Source organism: Camellia sinensis, chromosome 7 (assembly GCF_055761805.1).
Source record: "Camellia sinensis isolate YWXY chromosome 7, ASM5576180v1, whole genome shotgun sequence".
NCBI lineage: Eukaryota > Viridiplantae > Streptophyta > Magnoliopsida > Ericales > Theaceae > Camellia > Camellia sinensis.
The window spans coordinates 38300454-38320294 of record NC_138967.1 but is presented as its reverse complement, the minus strand read 5'-3'; the positions used below and the strand labels follow the sequence as shown (position 1 = coordinate 38320294).

Below are 19841 nucleotides of genomic sequence, written 5' to 3'. Positions count from 1 at the left end.
TATTATTCCTATTCAAATCTCTACATCTTCTTCTCTAAGAGATCAGAGTTATTTTATCTTCTTCTTCTTCTTTCTCACTCCAAAACTCCAATCCACCTGTAATGCCCCCAAAATATTATATAAGTCTTCCATTCACAAGAATCATAAACATAATAGAAATGTTATATTTCATTCATCATAATTTATATTACAACAGGTATTACATGTAATTCCTTAATGTTAACAATAGAACGAGTGCCTTACGGGCTTACATCTTTCCAAGTTGTTACTTGGTTTCAACAAAAGTAGAGTCCTAACTCTTTTACAGATAAAGCCCTCGACTTGAATTTACATTTAAGAACAAAAATGATAACAAAAACAGAGCCTTCAGCCCCTAAACCTCCCAAGCTAAGTTCTTGGAGGCGGCATGTCACATGTACCTGAAAAATAGTTTCCCAAGTAGGGTGAGCCAAAGCCTAAACAGTATATGAGAATTAACTAAAACATATGTATCTGATAAATGTGCAACATCCCTGACCAACACATATTCTTTTCATATTCATTCAATATAATTAACCAATAACTCAACTCATTTTCATTCTTCCATTTCGGATAAAATCAATTAACCGAATTCATTATTATCAAACAACCAAAATGAGACTACAACTCAATGGTTCACAATTCAATACATTCATCAATCCAACACTTCTATTTCTTGCCATTTTACAGAACCACGTCTGAGGGAACCGGCACCCATAAATATATAAGATTTCGGGACTTTCACCCTGGACACTCCGGCCAACTTAATTATCAATGGAGTTCATCCCCTATCTCCTCCCAAATAATGGAGTACATCCCATATCTCCTCCCATTCAATGATACATATACAATGTATTTAAACACGTTGTCATATATAATGACTCATCAATTCACATATTCATTGGTTTACTCAAACCGTCATATTCAATGACATAATTCAATTGATCAGTTTCAATTTTCCTAATCCTCATGCATTTTCTACAACATTCACAGCTATCCTCCACCTATAGCCCAAAACAGATATTTCTAAACAGATAAATAAATCTTATCAACAGATAATTTATCAAAAACTACACCATTTAATCACATATTCCCCCAATTTCATAATCCCACATCGATTTCATTATTTATACAAAATAGTTTATTTAATTCAAACTAGGACATTTTTCCCCCTTTCCTAAATATTGCACCTAAAGCTAAATTTCACCCATTATACACAAACAACCCCATTTTCAAGATCTCACATACACATATGGAGTCCAAAATAAAAAATAAAAAAAAACCCCTTTTTCACAAATTCAAACCCAAACCCTAACTTCACCAAAACATCCCAACTCCACCATTTATGCAAAGATGACACACATCTAGGTTAAAACTCATAATAAAGAGTAGAACATCCCTACCTCAAATGGAGAAGCTCAAAGAGGAAGAAGGAGAAACTTGAAGATGCTCCAAACTTGAACTTTTTCGGATCAAAAGGAAGCCCACGCCAATCTCTAGCTTTTAACAAAGGGAGTAAGGTAGAATGACTCTAAATCATGGAGTATTTGTAGAGAGAGTGGGTGTTTTAGAGAGAGGCAGCCGGATTAGGGTTTTGAGTGAAGAATAGATCAAAATGTGATATAAAATCACGCTGTTGCGAACTAATATATGCGAGGCTTGCTCGAGCCAAGGAGTCGTCGCTCGAGCGTACAATGCAAAGCTTCAGGTCTGCCACCAACGCAGACGCACGCTAGAGTGCAAGAGTTCTTGCTCGAGTGAAGCAACAAAGAACACATGTCTCGCTTGAGCGCAAAAGTTCTCGCTCAAGCGAAAGCTTCGTCTAGGAAAGAAACCTGAGGACCCTCAATCCTTACTCGAGCACAAGAACACTCGCTCGACCGAAGAAGCAAATACCCAAGGCTCGCTCGAGCGAAGGAGTCAAAACCTGAGCAACAACCATTTGCACCAACTCATCACCAACCTGTTACAAACTCACCCAACACGACCCAAAACTCAATTTCAAAGAATTAAAAAGGGGATAACAAGAGGAGGATACGATATTCAACCACGGAACCCAAGTTCAGGACGCAAAGAAGGTCGCGGCAAAAATCGGGATCGCTATACACCCTATCAAAACTCACCATTATCATTAATATCATATTTTTTTTTTTTTTTTTGAAATTCTAAACCCTAAAAGAAAGTTTGAACAATCAAACAATGAATGAAAGTGATAATCAAGATAATTTTTTGAAGCAACCCATCAAATAGGAAGTAAATATTCATATAAAAATCAAAATATAATTATACATTTCTGTATTTTTTCATATGTCCCATTACGATGTTAAATCTTTCAATTTTTAGAATCATATAAATAGCATTACAGCTTTTAATAAAAAATTTGTCACGCCCCAAAATTTGGACAATTAAATATTAAATTAAGACTAAATCCCAATTAATATTTCATCATTCAAATCCTAGGGCTGAAACAAAAAAACTAAACACCAACTAAACCATCCACCATAATTTCATAACTAACCAATACCTTCAAGATTAAAGTAACAATAAATAGTCAAAATAACTTAAATAATGTAAGGTTACAAACCATGCCAAATTATCCAAATACTAAAGTTATAAAAAAAAATAATAAATACATAAACTAATATCAACCCTAAGCTCAAGAAAACAAAAGAAGTCCAAACGACATGTTCAAAAACTATAGTTATTCCACGTCACCATCGTAGCCCCAACTAATCCTGCAAAGGAAGCTCGGCCGCGCTCAAATAGAACGCACCCAAGTTGCCAAAAGACAAAACGGGTCAGTATACAAGTATACTAGTATGCGTACAAGATTTGTCACCCACATGTCCACCAGACACAAACAAAAATACATTTAATTATTGTTACGGGACATGACAAGTAGTTCCACTTGCACCGAGACGAATAGGTAGTTTTCCGCAATACGGTGGCATTTAGTTTCTTATCCGTACACAACTAAATATAAATTGAGTATAAAATAAACAAAATAAAAATAAAAATATGGTCGGTCAACCCTGCATAAAAAGTTAGTAAGACCCACCATTCTGCAAAAAAAATAAAGTTAATATAATTCAATCACAAGTAACTTGCTGAAGAAGTATAAAAATGTACCGTTTAATTCTTAAATAATTCGAATGGACCAAAACTCAAAAAACAAAAATTGTACCGAATCAAATTTCCTAAAATAACATGCGAACGAATTTATACAAACTGAACAGGTTGAGAGAAAATCTTGATAGAAGAACTTAGACAAAATTCAACCGAAAAATATGAAACTAAAAACGAAAAGAAACTACCTTGAGATGATTTTTTTTCGAAAAATTTCAAAACACGAAAAGTGTTCAAAATAATATTTTACTTCAGTTTTTGCAAAAATCAATAAAAATTAGCTCGTTCCATGGATTAAAACTGCCTCTAAAATTTTCATTGCTAAAATGAATCAAAACTATAATAACCAAGATCATCCGATTATCAGTTCTCATCGATCTTTTTAATAAAAAGTTAAAACAAAAAAATTGTCTAGAATCGCGTATACATGCCTCTGCTCAAATTTCATAATTTATTGTGGTCGTTTACTATTTTTCAACATGTACAAATCAATAAAATTCACACTATATCAATAAACTCAAAATTAAATTCTTTGTACCTTAACTCCACCACTTCGGCCTCCACTTCCGGCCTACACATATATCACATGTGTCTCACGTATACCTAACACCGCTCCGAAGTCAAACTTGTACAGGGATGTCGTCCCGAGTTTGACCGACACTCCCTGGACGGTTAGTATGTACGTAAGCACGTAAATCAAAGCACTAGTCTACTCATGAGAACGAGGCAACAATATATATATATATATACATAATCTCTCATTTACTCATGAGAATAAACATAACAATGTCAAGCCTAAAACATTCAAATAAATATCATAATTAAAACAACAATTCATGTTTTTTATGCATTCTTTTTCACCAACACTCAATTAAAACAATAATCCATGGAGTCATGGTAGAGTATAAAGAATTTATCTATGTGTTCTAAATTTATTTTAATTTCATAGATACATGAGTGTGATTACAACCATAAAATAAATCCATATAAAAACCCTAAACTTGGCAAACGCAACTAATCAAAATAATTAAAATCAATCAATCAATTAAAAATCCTAAACCTTACATACATAACTAAACAAAATAATTAAAATCAATCAATCATCCCCTAAACCTTACATATACAACTAATCAAAATAACTAAAATGGATCAATCAACTACATGCAAATATGAAATCAATTCAATATCAAATAAATAAAAACAACGAATTAAATATAAATCAAAGGAAATGAATTTTGTACTCACAATATTTTTTTAAAGGTTAAAGAATCAGTTAAAAAATTAATAGAGCTACCAAAATAAAATCATATCCCTTTTTTTTTTCTTCCTTTTTCCTCCCCTCTCTCTTTCTGCCGCCGTCTCCCCTTTTTTTTTCTCATCCCGTGGCCTTCTGCTACTGCTCTCATTTTTTTTTTTTTTTTTGTTTCTTATAAGCCTCTAATCTTATACCCTACTTGACATATTATATAAACACAACATAACTACACCACATATAAATATATATAAATATTTAAATTAATTATAAATAATTAACTAACAAATTAAATTAACTAAATAACACATTAAGTTCTTATATAACCATACAATTAATAAAGTCAAAAATTAAATAAAATAATAATAATCATAATACTAATAAATAATGGCTTACGAAAAATTAGGGTCACTACAATATACACACCTTAAAAGAATCTAGTCCCGAGATTCGATAGAAGAGAGTACCAGGCAAAAAGTTTCAGGTGCATACGCCGAACTTTCTTTTCTAATTCCCGAGTGATATTGTTCTCATCCTCGCTCCATTGCACTTTCACCAAGTTCACTTTCTTGCGCCGCAACTACTTTACATCTCAGTCTAGAATAGTAACTGATTACACCACATACGTTAGATCGTCACTAATCTCCAACACTTTTGATGATACTACTTGGGAAGGGTCTTGCACACAGTTCCGCAATAAAGATACATGGAACACATTGTGAATCATAGCTAAAGCAGTGGTAGAGCTAATTTGTAAGCCACATTACCAATCCTCTCTGTGATCTCGTATGGTCCCACAAATCTTGGTGCCAACTTTCCCTTCTTTCCGAACCGCGTGATACCCTTCATCGGTGAGACCTTCAAAACACAAAATCTCCAACATTCAACTCAACCCCCTTATGTTTTCCATCAGCGTAACTCTTCTGACGACTCTGTGCAGTTTTAATACGTTCTCGAATAATGTTCACCTTCTCCGTGATCTCTCTCACCAACTCTGGCCCTAACAATGGCACATCTTTTACCTCCATCCAATAAGCAGGTGATCGACATGGCCTCCCATACAAAGCCTCAAAATGTGCCATTCCAATACTGGAATGATAGTTATTATTATAAGTAAACTCCACCAATGGCAAGTGTTCTTCCCAACTACTATCAAGATCGAGGACACAAGCTCTCAACATATCTTCCAAAATCTGATTTACCCCCTCAATTTGTCCATCTGTCTGCGGATGATAAGCAGTGCTCAGGTCTAACCTAGTACCCAAAGCTTGCTAAAAATTCTCCTAAAACTCTGCCACAAACAATGGATCACGATCCGAAACTATAGAAACTGGTGCACCATAAAGTCGCACCACCTCCCGAATATACAACCTAGCTAGTTTATCCGCAGTTCGTTGAACACTGATTAGAATAAAACAAACAGACTTGGTGTGTCGATCTACTGTCACCCAAATAGATTCATTGCCTCGTTTTGATAGTGGCAATCCATCCACGAAGTCCATAGAGATGTACTCCCATTTCTAAGTAGCGATCTCGAGAGGTTGCAAAAGTCCAAACGGTCGTTGGTGTTCTGCCTTAACTTGTTGGCACACATAATATCGAGAAACATACTCTCCTACGTCTTTCTTCATACCTTCCCACCAAAACGTCCTCTTCACGTCATGATACATCTTAGTCCCACCAGGGTGAATGGTATATCGGGACCTATGGGCATCATCCATAATCTTTTTTCTCAATTCAACAATGTTAGGTACACACAACCTGCCCTTAAATCGCAATCCCCCATCTGAGTCTACAAACCAATCGGTAGGACAATCATCGATCAAATCCACTACAAGGTCATCGAGCTTGCTGACGAGGAACCCATCTAAATTCTGCATCTGACGAACGTTACTCAGTAACGTCGGCTGTATGGTCAAATTACCAATGTATGCTCTCTTAACATTCTCTATTGGTTGAATATCATGCATCGAAATTAACTCCAAGGACTTCTATTCCTGAATCATCAAAGACGCTATAAACCCATGTTGTTGACTAAGTGCATCTGTGACCACATTTCCTTCTCTCAGGTGGTAAAGGATCTCGAAATCATAACTACTGACGAATTCAACCCAACTCTGTTGCCTCATGTTCAACTCTTTTTGAGAAAAAAGATATTTGAGACTCTTGTGATCTGTGTACAACTCAAAACGCTCCCTAAACAAGTAGTGTCGCCACACTTTCAAAGCAAAAACAACTGCTGCCAACTCTAAGTCATGAGTAGGGCTTCGTCTCTCATGAGGTTTTAATTGTCGAGAAGCCTAAGATACAACCTTCTGATGCGGCATCAACACATATCCCAACCCAGTTCCACTCGCACCAGTAAACACTACTAACTTTTCCCCTTATACTGGTATAGTTAACACCGAAGCTGTAGTTAACTGCTGCTTTAACTCCTGGAAAGCTTTCTCATAATCATCTATCCATAAGAACTTCACATTCTTGCGGGTCAACTTGGTCATGGGTACTGCAATAGTGGAAAACTTCTCTATAAATCTCTTGTAATAACCGGCTAGTCCTACAAAACTTCTTACCTCTATAGGGTTTGTGGGCTGCTTCCATTATTTGACCACAACAACTTTTTCAGGATCTACCGCCATCCCCTGATTGGATACAACATGCCCCAAAAATTGAACTTCTCTTTCCCGAAAGTGGCACTTACTAAACTTAGCATATAACTGCTGCTCCCCCAAAGTCTGCAACACAACTTTCAAGTGTTCTTTGTACTCTTCCTCATTCTTAGAATACACTAGGATATCATCTATGAAGATAATCACAAACTTATCTAGATACGGTTGAAAAATTATGTTCATCAAGTCTATGAAATAGGCAGGAGCATTGGTCAAACCAAAAGACATTACAGGAAATTCGTATAACCCATACCGGGTCCAAAAAGCAGTAACCGGTATACTTTCCTCTGACACACCCATCTGATGGTAACCCATTCTGAGATCAAATTGAGAGAACATGGCTGCCCCCTTCAACTGATCAAACAAGTCATCAATTCTAGGTAGTGGATACTTGTTCTTGATAGTCACCTTATTCAGCTCTCTGTAATTTACGCACAAGTGAAGAGTGCCATCTTTCTTGGAGGCAAAGATCGCTGGTGCTCCCCATGGGGAGTTACTTGAACGTATGAACCCTTTCTGAAGCATCTCTTCTAGTTACTTCTTCATCTCCACAAGCTCTTTAGGTGCCATTCTGTATGCCGCCTTAGAAATTGGTGCAGTTCCTGGCACTAAGTCAATACAAAATTCTACTACTCGTCGAGGTAGAGATCCAAGTATCTTCTGAAATACATCTTTAAACTCACGTACCACGTCTACCTCACTAATATCCTGCTTAAGGATTTCTACCGAGCACAAAAAATTCGTCATCACCGACTCTTCTCCATTGCTAGAAGTATGCGAAAGCCGTAGCATACCGGGAATATCTATATTTACAGTGCTTCCAGCACAATCTAGAGTCGCAAAGTGTTTTCGCAGCCAATCCATACCCAAAGTATTAACAAACCCCTCAAACCCTAACACAATTAAGTCTGCATACAAGACTCTACCGCAAAATCAATCTCAAAAATCTTTACGCATCATATAAAGAGTAATTGCCGCTCCTAAAGGGGTCTCAACACGAATAGGTCTAAACAAGGAGGTAGTTACAAGGTGTTCTCTTTCTACAAACTGTCTAGATATGAAATAATGAGAGGCTCCAGTATCAAAAAGTACTCTAATGGGTTCTTAAAAAAAATTAAAGATACCTTCCAGCCATCACATTCAAGTTAAACACACAAAAAGAATTCGCTCATAAATATTTAGAATAAACTCAACCACCAAACTAAACCAGCTAACCCATGTTTTCACAATCCGAGGATCACCTAAACTCTCACAAGTCTAGGGTAACCTAGAGCTCTGATACCAAACTGTCACGCCCCAAAATTTAGACAATTAAATATTAAATTAGGACTAAACCCCAATTAATATTCCATCATTCAAATCCTAGGGGTGAAATAAAAAAACTAAACGCCAACCAAACCATCCACCATAATTTCATAACTAACCAATACCTTCAACATTAAAGTAACAATAAATAGTCAAAATAACTTAGATAATGTAAGGTTACAAACCATGCCAAATTATCCAAATACTAAAGTCATAAAAAAAAATAATAAATACATAAACTAATATCAATCCTAAACTCAATAAACAAAAGAAGTTCAAACGACATGTCCAACAACTACAGTTATTCCACGTTACCACCGCAGCTCCAACTAATCCCGCAAAGGAAGCTCGGTTGCGCTCAAATAGAATGCACCCGAGTTGCCAAAAGACAAAATGGGTCAGTATACAAGTATATTGGTATGCGTACAAGATTTGACACCCATATGTCCACCAAACACAAACAAAATACATTTAATTATTATTACGGGACAAGACAAGTAGTTCCACCCGCATCGAGACGAATAGGTAGTTTCCCGCAATACAGTGGCATTTAGTTTCTTGTCCGTACACAACTAAATATAAATTGAGTATAAAATAAACAAAATAAAAATAAAAATATGGTGGGTCAGCCCTGCATAAAAAGTTAGTAAAACCCACCATTCTGCAAAAAAAAAATAAAGTTAGTATAATTCAATCATAAGTAACTTGCTGAAGAAGTATAAAAATATACCGTTTCATACTTAAATAATTCGAATTGACCAAAATTCACAGAATAAAAGTTATACAGAATCAAATTTCCTAAAAAAATGCGCGAACGAATTTAATAGAAACTGAACAGATTAAGAGAAAACCTTGATAGAAGAACTTAGACGAAATTTAATCGAAAAATCTGAAGCTAAAAACGAAAAGAAACTACCCTAAGATGATTTTTTTCGAAAAAGTTCAAAACACAAAAAGTGTTCAAAATAATGTTTTACTTCATTTTTTGTGAAACCAATAAAAATGAGCTCGTTTCGTGGGTTAAAACAGCCTCCAAAATCTACATTGCTAAAATGAATCAAAACTACAATAACTAAGATTATTCGATTATAAGTTCTAATCGATCTTTTTAATAAAAAGTTAAAACACAAAAGTTGTCTAGAATCACGTATACATGTCTCTGCTCAAATTTCATAATTTATTGTGGTCGTTTACTATTTTTCAGCATGTGCAAATCAATAAAATTCACACTATACCAATAAACTTATAATTAAATTCTTTGTACCTTAACTCCACCACTTTGGCCTCCACTTTCGGCCTACACATATATCCCATGTGCCTCATGTATACCTAACACCGCTCCGAAGTCAAACTTGTATAGGGATATCGTCCCGAGTTTGACCCACACTCCCTGGACGGTTAGTATGTACGTAAGCGCGTAAATCAAAACACTCGTCTACTCATGAGAACGAGGCAACAATATATATATATATATACACAATCTCTCATTTACTCATGAGAATAAACATAACAATGTTAAGCCTAAGGCATTCAAATAAATATCATAATCCTCACTTTTTTTTTTTATGCATTCTTTTTCACCAACACTCAATTAAAACAACAATCCATGGAGTCATGATGAAGTATAAAGAATTTATCTATGGGTTCTAAATTTATTTTAATTTCATAGATCCATGAGTATGATTACAACCATAAAATAAATTCATATAAAAACCCTAAACTTGGCATACACAACTAATCAAAATAATTAAAATCAATCAATCAACTAAAAACCTTAAACCTTGCATACACAACCAAACAAAATAATTAAAATCAATCAATCATCTAAAAATCCTAAAATTTACATACACAACTAATCAAAATAATTAAAATGGATCAATCATCTACATGCAAATATGAAATCAATTCAACATCAAATAAATAAAAATAACGAATTAAATATAAATCAAAGGAAGTAAATTTTGTATTCACAACACTTTTTTGAAGATTAAAGAATCACTTGGAAAATTATTAGAGCAACCAAAATAAAACCCCAAACCCTTTTGTTTCTTCCTTTTTCCTCCACTCTCTCTTTCTGCCGCCGTCTCCCTTTTTTTTTTCTCTTCCCGTGGCTTTCTGCTGCTGCTCTCATTTTATTTTATTTTTTTACTAAGGCCAAGTTTGACGAGTTGAAAAAAAGTCAAAAAGCCAAAAAATTACTTAAAAAGTTAAAAAGTGATCACTATTCATCAAAAGTTAAAAATTATGGTTGCACAACTCCCAATCCTAATTTTTTCCTACACACTAATTTATACAATTTTTTAATACACATTTTTCTATAAAAAGTCAAAAAGTTAACCCAAATATTTATATTTTTTTCCTCAATTTTTTAGTCTAAAAAGACAAAAAGTACACTTATGTAGGACATCCCAAACAACCCCTAAGCCTCTAATCTTATAACCTACTTGACATATTATATAATATTATTATGGGGTACTTACGTGTAAGTCCTAATAAGTGGACTTATTATCTAATAGATCTTATGAGAAAAATTTGTCATAAACAAAAGTCACTAATTGTAAGTTTTAGCGACAATTTATAAAAATGATGATAAAAAAAGTCACTAATTGTCAATTTTTAGCGACATATATAAAAAATTGTAACAAAAAAATTATTTTTAGCGACAATTTCACTAAGATTTATTTTCAATAGGACTTGATGGGAATTAAGTCAAACTATTAGGACCTATTAGTAGTTTACCCTATTATTTATTAACACAACATAACTACACCATATATAAATATAAATATAAGATTAAATATATATAACCCCTTATATATATAATATATAAATATTCAAATTAATTATAAATAATTAACTAACACATTAAATTAACTAAATAACACATTAAATTCTCATGTAACCATACAATTAATAAAGTCAAAAATTAAATAAAGTAATAATAATCATAATAATAATAAATAATGACTTACGAAAAATTAGGGTCGCTACAAAATTCTTTGAGATAATCTTTGAACTCAATGATCATATTAGTATCCTTCACACAAAAAACAAGCTATATCTTGCGACACTTTTTAATAAGAAAAAAATTTTCTATCCTTTTACTCTTTCTTTCTTTCTGTTGAATTTTATGTTTGTTCTGGAAAAAAAAAAGGAAAGAAAATTTATTGTTTCTATTATTTTCTTCTAGCGTATTTTTTATGCACATATACTTAAATTGTGAGAAAATATAGAAGCAAATTCAATAAAAGAGGTAAGCCAAGCAAAATAGTAGAGTGTTTTCCCATTCAAGCATTTTGTCAAACACATAGTAATCAACAAATTAGAATAGCAAACTAGAAATAGAATTGTCAAACACATAGTAATCAACAAATTGTTATAGCAAAATCGCAAGAGAAGAAAGAGATACAAAAAAACAAAGGCAAGGAGATGAAACTTGTCAATGGTGACTCTGATTATGGAGTCATTTGTCGGTGCCTCCTGTGTATCAGTTTGAAAGGTTTTTCAAATACTTTTTTTTTTAAAATTTGATTATTATTTATTATTTGGGTTTATTAAGGGTAACTTAGGAAAAATTATAGGGTGTACTCAGAGTAATATAAAATTTTAAATAATTGAAAATGGTGTACTTAGAAATAGGGAGTATTTAATGATTTTTTTGGAGGTAAATAGAATCCCCCAGCAAATGATAATTGGCGAAGAAGTAATAAACACATGGTACTCTGAGAGTACTTAATAATTTTCTCTCAATATGAGAGAACTTGAGGGCCCATGAATCTCACCATAGGTCTCGTGTTAATAATCGGAATAGTTTATTTTGTAAGACTCCTAGGCTCCATTTGTTTTGGGGTGTAAAGGATGGAATGGGATTAGGATGGAGGTGGGGTTATGTAGTGTTGTGTTTGTTTGTAGAGTTGGGGAAGGGATTATGATGGAGAAAGGGATTATGATGAAGGTTGGAAGGGGGATTGGGATGGAGGAGGCGGAGGTGGTATTAGAAAAATAATGAGGGGATTAGAATTTTTATTTTATTTTTTATTTTTTACATATTGAGAATTTTTTTTTTGAACATTAATGTTTAATTTTTTATATTTTTTATTTGTTTATTATTTTATATAAAAATAATTTAACAATTCCTACACTAACAACTATCATCAAAACAAACACAATTTTACTTAATCCGCTCACTATTAACCCCCTCCATTCTACCTCTGAAAACAAATGGGACCTTAATATATATCATCCATAAAAATAAAAAATAAAAAATAATCAATCTGGTCTGATAATTGTGATTTTTTTTCATTTTATTATGTTTGTCTCTAAAATTTTGAATGGTCTATTTTTAAAAATATATTTGTCGTTCATTTTTTCGGAAACAAATGTAATAAAATAAAAATATTATAATTATTAGATTGAACTCATTTTTTTATGGATGATATATATTAATAACCTACAAATTGTATAATTTGGAAACAAAACCGTGGCTATTAAAATTCTTTCACGTTGAAATATAAACTTGAGTGAAATTCAGCCCATTGTTATTGAGTAAGCACATCATTATTTTGTTTTCTCTAAACACAGGTGGCCGCCTTTATGGATTAACTGGTAGGATCATTCTAAACATGTTAGTTCATGTAAGAAATAAATAAATAAAAATAGCGATACATTTAGGGGTGCAATTTAGACGGGCTCAGCCAGAATAATTTGAGCTCAGCCTTAATGTTTTTTAAAGCTTGAACAAAATATTTTTGAATTCGGTGTAGTTTTGGACAAAAATTCAAAAGTCCAAAATAAATTTGGATGGATTTAAACAAAAACACCAAACAATCTGAAACTTGAATTATATTGAAATAAATATATAAAAATATTAAATATAAATGCAAATTATCAGTTAAAAGATGATTTAAAATAATTTACATTATTAGAGCATATTGAATATATATTATAAAGACAAGTAACACAATATAAAACCATATAATTTTTTTTTTCTCTCTCAGATATTGTAAAGGCCATCGTAACAACGCATCAGTTCTGTAATTCTTATCTCTCTTACATCATATAAATTAATTGGTTTGATGTTATTATTGATTTTACAAATATATATATATATATATATATTAATAGTCTAATTTTAACAAATTAATTAACTTAGTTACTGTGGAAGGATAAAGTTGGCCCAAGCACAATTCAATTAGGCGATTAGCCTAAAAGAAAGAGGAGGCCCAAATGAGCTTTATAAAGAGCCTATTAGAAGTGATTAGCAGCAAGCTAGTGCGTACGAAAAAGGATTCGTAGGATGAAAGAGCAGTGTCGGATTAAGTTTCATCCAATGGTGGAAATATCAAACAACAAATGTAGGAGTATATTCAGGCCTACTAGACAATAAGTCTGTCCGATCAACTTGATCCGACGAATACAACGCTTGGCAAGTTGGCCACTACCATCTAACATAATCTAATTCATCCATAAGAGGATGATCCAATGATTAAAGGCAAAAGTAACTTGGTCACTTGCTCAACCAGAGCCAGGTACGGGCAAAACCCTTCGATCAAACATTGATCCAACGGATGGGATTCAAGTGAAGAAAATTATAAAAGGTGAAGTAGGTGAAACAAAGAAGACAAATCAGAGGTAATTTAAGAACCTTCTTTTAAATACAAAGATTAACGGTCAGATAGTATTCTAACTTTGACCGTTGGGGTGTCCTCCCGACCAACCTTGGTTGGGGGCGATCACTGACGTTTTGGTTTCTCTTGACAAAGTAATGAAAAGGACACGCCATCTCGCTTTCCCTATTTCACAATTGGTGTCATCTATGAGAACGATGAGAAGATGAGTGCCTATCCCTCTCTAGAAGAGATACCAAGGGTGCAGATGTGGTGTGGAAATACTCTCTGGATCTTGTAAGACTCTCTTAATCCTCAACTAGTCACCTGAAAATGAATGAACACTCCGGCCGGGGGTGCCGGAATTAGCACTCTGACGGATAAGTCAGTGTATACTCTCTTGGTTGCTTATATCTCAATTTAATCTTACTTGTTCTCATATGCCTTTCTTTGGCTGATGTTCCTCTATTTATATCTCCCTTTGGGCCCCAGGGTCGGGCCCACTTTTAATCTATTGCACGTTTATTTATTCGACCTTTGTTCAACTGGTTTTACGGCCGATTAGTTTATTCAGTTTTGGGATCGTCCAGGACGAAGCCGAATACAATATTTATCCTAATTATCCTCAGACATGTTATTCGGCTTTCTCATATGTCCATCAACATTATCCGGCGCCCACAATTGTCCCCCAAACATCTTATTAACGCCAGTTAGATGGTATGTTTGGTTTCGAACGGCGTGTTTGTTTTCAAACTTGAAAAGTCAAAGAAAAAACGGCGGTTAGCCTCATTCCAGCGTATGTCAATACACACGCTTTTTAGGCATCATTACATATTCTCATCCCTTCATATGCTTCCCTCATTTTAATGCGATTTGAAACTATGTTGTCCCTTCGAATGTATGTTTTTTGAATACTCAAAGCTTCTGGTCTGCCTTTCAATATACCTCCTCCATTTCGCGACCTCTGCAACTTCCTTCCATTTCTCATTGTCTCCTCTGCTTCTTGTAAGTTCTCTTTTCCTTCATTTCGAATCCCATTTCCATGTTTGTTTTTACTTTAGCATACTCCTTAGACTGGCTAGGATGGCAAAACATCTGAAAGACATTCTTTCTGCAGATCGAATTTCTAGCTTTCGACGCCATTTTTTCATCACCGACGATGTCCATATGTCACTCGTGGCAGACAGCACCCTTGATATAGAGAGGATTGATGAAAGTACAAACATCTTTCCTCTCCTATCAATTGCTGAGGGTGGAGTCCATTTCCCCATTCACCCATTTCTTAGGGCATCCTTCGCCATTGGGGTCTAATCCCTTCTCAACCTAATGTAAATTTTTTCCGAATCATAATGGGGATTGTAGAGTTGAACCGATGCCTTAGGATCAATCTTGGCATACCTGCTATTCGGCATTGTTATGCCTTGGCCAAATCTTCTGGCTAGTAGGGGCGCTATTTTCTCAGGGCCAAGGACACCGACCATCACTTGCTGACTATACTTGCCAGCTCTGGCAAGCGAGTTGATGATGTCATGGTCGTTGTCCGAGGTAACTGGCAATTCGGCGAAGGCGAAGATCGCCTAGATCTTGTTCCTAGACGGAAAGGTGAACCACGTGGCCATATAGCTCCTCATGTCTATCTACTTTATATTTACTCGGCTTTCTTTCCATGTACTTTATCATTTTATTTGTGCAGGCAACGATTTAAAGAAAGTTCTGGTTTCGGCTGACGACGCTGTGCTCGCGGAAATCAAAACCGCACTTAAGTTCTTTGGCCATCCAAACCTCCAAAAGCAAGGGAGGGCGGCCCATATACTTCTGAGATACGAGCCCACTTACACAACATTTTTGGTCGCGAACAACATTCCGATTCCACGGGGCGAACAGCAGCTCATGGCCCTTATTTTCCCCCGCTTCAAAAGCCTTAGGCAGATTGGTTTGGAAGCTTCTGATTTGGAGTAGGCCAAAGAACCAGTAGCCGAGGAAGTAGCCGAGCAGCTGAGTCAGTCCACTTTGGAAGCCGAAGAAGTTGACGAGACTTTAAACTTGGCTTTTGAAGAAGCCGGCCTTAATCCATCTAACCCGCCATCCACTACAGGTCGATGGGATGCCTCATTTGAAGACATTTTTACTGATTTAGAGGATCTCCCCTGTTCATATCCTGAGAACATGGCTAGGGAATCGGTTACGCAGCTGACAAGGAGAAAAAATACCGAACGGATGGCTGCCTAGAGGAGGGCCGAGTCTATCCGTTCTGAAACTGTTGCCGTGACTGAGTCTTCTCCTCCTGTTATCGTGGAAGAAATGGCTCAAATTGAGACGGCTGAGACGGAGCTGATAGATGAACGGTTGAGTCGGGAGGCTGACCAAAGGGGGGAAAAGCGTCCCGTCGAGAGAGAAGTCGGCCCTGAAGAAAACCCAACCGATAAACGGCCGTGCATAGAGGAGTCGAACTTGGTTGTGCCATTATTTGTTCAACCAAGGGTAAAAAACGTGCCGATTTCCTCTGATGTGTCGACTATGAAAGATTCGACCCTGGCATTGAGCATGGCTTCTTCAATTTCCCTGTTGGCTGACAGGGCGACTTTTCAAACGGAGCCAGATTTGCTGGCAATAACATTAGCCGCTCAGTCGGCCATATTAATACTTAACTTGATCCTTATTTGCCGTTTTTCGCCTATATTTTTATTTTTATTCTAATTCCTTGTTTTGCAGACGGCGAGAAGGATAGTTGAGATCGGCCGTCGTCAACACGATACTATTGAACAGATTGACTTTTTGAAAGTAGAAATTGAAAGTGAGAAGAGCAAGGTCGCGGAGGCCTCTCAAAGAGTCGAGAACGAGGCAGCGAAAGCGACTGTGGAAAGTGCAAGGGCCGACGCCAAGTCGGCAAAGGCAAAAAGCTCCGACCAGCTCACGTTGGCCGCCGAAGACAGGGCAAACGCGAGCGAAGACGCACTCAAGTTAGCCCAGGAGGTGATTTCCACACTAGAAGCCGATTTGGAAGAGTCGAAGAGGGCGAAGGAAATAGCTGACTCCGAACTTTCCAAAGCGTTCCAAGTTGGGAAGGGCGCCGCCTTGAACGACTACGCGGAAGAAGTGCCCTAGTTTGAGAATCGGGGTTTCAAACACGGCTAGCTCAAAGCCCTCACTGCTGCTAATGTGACATTGGCCCTGCCAATTCCATACGAGCAGATGGACGTTGAGCCGCTCGAGTCTGACCCTGATGATTGATTAGGGTGATAACTTGATTTTTGTGAAGAATCTTCCATGTATAGTTTTTGTAGATTTTTGTTTATTGACTTAGGTTAGAAGTTAAATGTAAGGTAATTTTCATATGTAAAAGGACTACGTTTGTACTCAATTTATTAATGAAAATTTCCTTTGTTTTTCTGTTTGTTACATGTGTAATCACAGAATGGGATTGTTGAAACAATTTAATAAGATAAACAATTTAATATGATAGATCGGTGGGCAAATGATTGCGTGGTTTTACAAGTAGGCCAAATTAGTTAATTAAAGGACCGAGGTTAGGCTGAATAGATCAATCAATCTGCCCTTGTCCCAACGGATTAGTGAACGTGGCCGCCGAATATCGGCAGTCCATGAATTGGCTAGGGCGGATTGTCGTTTCGGCATAAATTACTGATTCTAGGCCAAATGGATCAATCAATCTGCCCTTGCCCCAGTGGATTAGTGAACGTGGCCGCTGAATATCGGCAGTCCATGAATTGGCTAGGGCGGATTGTCGTTTCGGCATAAATTACTGATTCTAGGCCAAATGGATCAATCAATCTGCCCTTGCCCCAGTGGATTAGTGAACGTGGCCGCCGAGTATCGGCAGTTCATGAATTGGCTGGGGTGGATTGTCGTTTTGGCACAAATTACTAATTCTAGGCCGAATGGATCAATCAATCTGCCCTTGCCCCAGCGGATTAGTGAACGTGGCCATTGAATACCGGCAATTCATGAATTGGCTGGGGCGGATATCCGTTTCGACACAAATTAATGATTCTAGGCCGAATAGATCAGTCAATTTGTCCTTGCACAAATTACTGATTCTAGGCCGAATAGGTCAATCAATCTGCCCTTGCCCCAGCGGATTAGTGAACGTGGTCGCCGAATATCGGCAGTTCATGAATTGGCTGGGGTGGATTGCTATTTCGGCACAAATTAATGATTCTAGGCCGAATAGATCAGTCAATCTGCCTTCGCACAAATTACTGATTCTAGGCCACATAAGTCAATCAATCTGCCCTTGCCCCCGTAGATTAGTGAACATGGCCGCCGAATATTGGCAGTTCACGGCGCAGAACTTTGAAGAGATCGCTTTGGGAGCGATGCACCCGTGAGTAATAAAAGGGGTGGCTGCTTCGTGCATGTAGATTCCATTAGTATGTCCAAACTCAACTCAATCTAGTGCGTCGAACGAGGTTGGAACAGTGTGAATGTCAAATAGACTATTCTTCAACACTAGAGGGAAAGGCAGGACACTGGCTGAGCTGGACTTAGCTATGAATCGAGGTGGCAAACCTTCACGAATAGGAAGTAGGACGTCTGGGGAGCACGAGAGGTGTCACTCTCCCCGTCGTCGAAGCAGGTCACCTAGGAAGGAAAAGCGGCAGCGGGGGAACTCCCCTCATTTGCGAAGTGAGGCCGGTGGGCCACTGCACCCGTTGAGTTTTTCAGTCTTTATCGAGAACAAATCGATGACAAAGGCAGATTCGATTATCCGAGATCCACACGTGGCAGTTGAATTTGCACGATAGATTTTTTCGCCAGAAGTTCAGCAATCGATGGTCGGTCAACTGGATTTCGAAGTGGTTCGGGAGAGCGTTCATGGAGCGGTAAAAGGGCTATACACCGCCTATGAAATCGGCATGCGCCTACGTGCCGCGCAGCGGGAGATAGAGCAGAAAGATGAACGCATTTGAAACTTAGAAGCTCACGCGGAAAAAGTCGAACGTGAATTAAGAACAGTCAACACTGCCGATACGTTGTTGGCAGGTCAATCTAACCCGATCGTGGAAAAAGGGTGACCTAACGGCTTATAAGCCATGCGATTGCCGATCGACAAATGGAAAGCATGTTTGCGATAGAGGCTGCAAAGACCGGGGCCTATGAACAAGGCTTCCATGATGGCCGAAAAATTGGGATACAGAAGACGAAAGAAAAACTCGCCGAGGAGGTGTGTCGATGCGAGAATCGTGGATTCAAGCACGAGTGGATCAAGGCTCTCCAGGCCACGGAAGCTCTCCATGCAACAGGTGTTGATTCGACGTCGCTGTTATATCAAGGTCACAATTTTCCCTTCTCGGCCTTCGAAGTGGAGAAGAGTGACGACGAAGGTGGTTCCGAATAAAACTAAACACGTTGTAACTTTTTAACGCAAATTGGATGCGGACTATGTAATTACAATCAATTTAATGAGACATATTATTTGAAATGTTTGTAAGTTATTTCAGTCAATGTTTATAAATTAATCCATGATCATCTACCATTTTATGTCAATTGCATTGGCGTTTATCAATCACAGCACTCATGAAAGGAGCTCCGAATGCGGATGCTCGATCGTGCCGACCGTGTTTTCCACGAAGGGCACTTCGAATTTGGAGGCATTTTGCCTTGGGAAATCGTGTCATTCACGAAGGGTGCTCCAAATTCGGAGGCTTTATTCGACCTAATCGTGTCATTCACGAAGGGCGCTCCGAATTCGGAGGCTTTTTGTGTTGGCCAATCATGTCATGCACGAAAGGCGCTCCGAATTCAAAGGCTTTATTCGGCCCAATCGTGTCATTCAGGAAGGGCGCTCCGAATTTGGAGACTTTTTTTGTTGGCCAATCATGTCATGCACGAAGGGCACTCCGA

The 19841-nt window shown here is 36.9% G+C and overlaps 1 protein-coding gene across 3 annotated transcripts in view; it reads left to right on the top strand.

Annotated features, from left to right (window-relative positions):
* The window catches only part of LOC114283033 (uncharacterized), a 63751-nt gene that overhangs the window by 18904 nt on the left and 25006 nt on the right, over positions 1 to 19841 (top strand). The gene's annotated exons all lie outside the window — the stretch shown is intronic.